Source organism: Mesoplodon mirus (assembly GCF_964341445.2).
Source record: "Mesoplodon mirus genome assembly, chromosome: 9".
Lineage (NCBI taxonomy): Eukaryota > Metazoa > Chordata > Mammalia > Artiodactyla > Ziphiidae > Mesoplodon > Mesoplodon mirus.
Window position 1 is genome coordinate 9,521,576 of NC_138985.1, and position 3,826 is coordinate 9,525,401.

At 50.4% G+C, this 3,826-nt stretch overlaps 1 long non-coding RNA gene across 1 annotated transcript; it reads left to right on the plus strand.

Annotated features, from left to right (window-relative positions):
- Positions 1-1,455: 1,455 nt before the first annotated feature.
- LOC309810463 lies at positions 1,456-3,429 on the plus strand. The gene is made up of 3 exons (XR_014294993.1): positions 1,456-1,570; positions 1,829-1,917; positions 3,308-3,429. It is a non-coding gene; the product is annotated as an uncharacterized lncRNA (long non-coding RNA).
- Positions 3,430-3,826: the final 397 nt, after the last annotated feature.

Consider the following 3,826-nt stretch of genomic DNA (forward strand, 5'->3'; position numbering starts at 1 on the left):
CAGAAAAGTGAGGACCATCTCATGCTTTTGACTTTATCTTGCTTTACCTTATTTTATCTTTATTCTATTCTATTCTGTTCTATTCTTGCTATACAGAGAGTGCTTCGTGCAAAGATAAGGACCCAAGCTCGCAGGGCCATGCTTTCCTAGGGCAGCTTTCCAAGTCCATCTTTCCTTCAAAGAAGAAAGGCGTTACCGTGGTGAATGGCCAAGAGTCCAAAGTCTCCTGAGACTGGAAAAGGAGGAATTAGAAATATCAGTGGGGAAGAAATATTACTCAAAAATTTTGCAGAGATACTTGGTGAGTTATTTGGAAACATCCATCTAAACACCCCATGACATTTAACAGCATCAAAGGACCATGCTGCAGTTCACGTGCCACGTCACATCTGGTCTCACATCCCATGTTCTCTTTCCTTCCAGATCCTTGCATTGTCTAGACCAGCTGTCCCAAAGAACTTTCTGTGGTGCTGGACATGTTCTGTGTCTACACCGTCCCACACAAAATCCTTTGGCCACGTGTGCTACTGAGCACTTGAAATGTGGCCAGTGTAACTAAGGACCTGAATGTTTCATTTCATTTCATTTTAATTAATGTGAAGTTAAAGCCACACGTGGATGGTGGCTACTGTTTGAGATAGCACAGGTCTACATGCCACTGGAAAAACTGTTTATTATCCCGTGTCTCCTGAGCAGATCATTTCCTAAATGGTCTCTACTTATCTAATGGCTTTGCCACATTAATGTTCTGAGTTTTTGCTGGGGACTGCACTGTGAGGTTGATTCCACACTTACTCTTAAGTGAAACACCTACAGGGTTTTAAACTTGGAAATTGTTGACAAGAGCCCTTGCCTATCCTGAGAGGTGTGAATCAAGAACAAGTCTGTCATTTAGCTGAAAGGATCTTGTGACGTCTCACGCTTAGGTGCCCAGAGCCACGATTGAAGTGATGCTTGCTGTTGCCTGAATCCGAGTAGCAGTGCCCCCTTCCTCCTGGAATCTGTTGTGTATATCACCATGCTGCTGCTGCTATTATTTTGGTGGTGTGGCTTTCCCCTGAAGCCTAGGGCTGTTGGGCCCCTCTCAGGAGCTCTCCTGAGAGCCCAGCGCCTTCTGCGGGGCAGGCTCATCAGGGCTGCAGTAGGCAGGCCAGGTTGATGCTGCTCTACCTTTGCTGACGAGCACAGATCCCCACAGAGATGCTGTGGGGTTTGGGCTGTGCTCCCTGTACAAAGGTACCAAAAGCAATCGGAGGCTGGACAAGATGCACAAGTGGACAAACAACTTCCCAGAACCTGGGCTGAATCCACAGCAGCAGCATAAATAATAAGTTAAACACAGATAGTCTCTCCTAGAGAATTAAGTGACCCTTGGTGGATCTGTGCGCCTGGGCCCCGGTGTGATCCTAAAAAGACACACCATCCTTTGCTTTTCGCCACGTTTTGGATCATTGTCCTGAGTAGTCACTGTCACTGTCTTACACACGAGGAGGACACTTAGCGAGATGAGGTCGCCTCACTGCCGAGATCACACCAGCGACTCAGCCAGCGAATCCAAGCCCATTTCAAGGTGAGTCTGAATTTAGAGCCAACATCTTGGCTAAATATCTTCCTTCAGTTCTTCAGTTTTCAGACTTCTCACAATAGCGGTTTATTATTTATTGTTGCCTGTGCCATTAGCAGAGTGAGGCAGAATGAATTAAATAAGTTGAAGGGCTATCATTTCCCTTTTACCTTTAGAATGACTACTAAATACAAGGAATGCGACCCTGTTTCCAGCAAATCCTACATGTGGGGTTAAATATTTGTGATTTTGACAATTTCCAAGGGTCCCAGATGCCAGGACGGGCAGTGATGGTATCTGCACTGGATCCTAACGGATGCGTCGTGTACGGAGGCCGGTCTCCCGGCCCCAAGGTGAGTCTGGGCTGAAGGACACCACGGGCTTGTCAGTCTTCCCTCCTCGTTCCTCACGCGTGTTGGGAGGACCCTTGTGAAGCTGGGGACCCACGAGTCTCCTGAGGCAAAGTTGCCTGTGAATGCCAAGGGTCCGATCTGCTCTAGGACACGGCTGCCCTCCAGGCATCAGAGGTCACCGGTTTGCTCTGACGTTCACACTTTCCCAAATAGACCATCCTAGCACAGACCAAGAATCCGTAAACGTCAGGGAGCCTCCCGGTTTCCAGGACTCTGGGGATCCCCGATCGTCTCCAAGGACCAGAATGCAGTCAGTTCCCAGGCAATCCGGCACAGCCCTCAGCAATCAATCTCCCGCTGTTGGCAGGTTTTCTCCCACCCTCGGGTTTCCGTGCGTTGTTGCAGCCTCCTGTCTGGCCTCAGCCCTTCTTCACAGACATTTATTCAATAAACACATAGGGACAATCGCTGGTGACAGTGGGGTTACAAGTATGGACGGGACGTGAGGCCTGACCTAAAGGAGCCCGCCGTCTGGAGGCCAACAGACCTCATGCATCAGGGCTAGAGCTCCAGAGCCGGGATCTCCCAAGCACTTTCTCCCATTCCTCCTCACATGGTGGCATTGCCCTTTCTTAAGCACGTGGGCGCCTTCATAAAGACCCTGGACCCAACTCCAATGTGTGTGGGGCAGGGGAATTCCCACAGCACCAGGTGCTTCTCGGACACCAGCTGGGGGTCCTACAGTTTAACTCAGTTCTGACACTGTCTGCCTGGAGGCAGGATCAGATGCCACAGGTGAAGGGCTCCGTCCCACAAGATCACCCTCCACTTCAGGGGCCGGTCCCAAACCCAGACTATTACCTGTGCTTCTAACCAACTGGCTATACATCAGAGGTTCCCACAGCCCCTCCTTGGGTCCGATTCATTGGTTAGAAGAGCTCACAAAACTCACGGAGACATTTTGCTGAGTTACTGACTTATTATAAAAGGACATAAGGGATACAGAGGGACATCCAGATGGAGGAGATGCATAGGACAAGGTGGGGGAGAGGTTGTGAGGCTCCCATGCTTTTTCTGGGTGCTGCCATCCCCTCAACCTCCACGTGGTCACCAACCCAGAAGCTCTATGAACCCTGTTTTGGGATTTTATGGAGGCTTCATGGCACAGGCAGGATGGAGTCAACCATTGACTATTGTGAGAGATTCAACCTCCAGCGCTTCTCTCCTCCTGGGAAATAGCGGGGTGGGGGGAGGGGTAGGACTGAAAGTTCCAACTGTCTGATCACATGGTTGGTTCTCCTGGCAACGAGCCCCATCCTTAGTTGGGACCCCAAAAGTCACCTTCCCTGAAGGGTTTTCTGGAGCTGATGCCATTGCTTTTATCACTCAGGTCAGCCCGAGGGTGTCGGGATCTGTGAGCCAAGGATGGCCCCTGAAGACCAATCGTATAGGAGAAACGTGCGTGGTGATTCAGGTGAATGAGCAAAAGTATATATGTGTTTCTTTTTTTTTTTTTTTGTGGTACGCGGGCCTCTCACTGTTGTGGCCTCTCCCGTTGCGGAGCACAGGCTCCGGATGCGCAAGCTCAGCGGCCATGGCTCACGGGCCCAGCCGCTCCGCGGCATGTGGGATCTTCCCGGACTGGGGCATGAACCCGTGTCCCCTGCATCGGCAGGTGGACTCTCAACCACTGCACCACCAGGGAAGCCCTGTGTGTTTCTTATGAATCACAATATCACATTACCTGCACCAACCTTACTAGCCAACCCTTAGGTACTGTTGCCTTCCCACAAACTGCCAGCCCCAGACATTGAGTCCCTTTCCTCAGTCTTGGCCCTTCTCATTCAATTGATCTTTCTTTGTCTGGATGGTTCAACAGCCCGCAAGCCTCACTGTTTCTTGGGAGAGG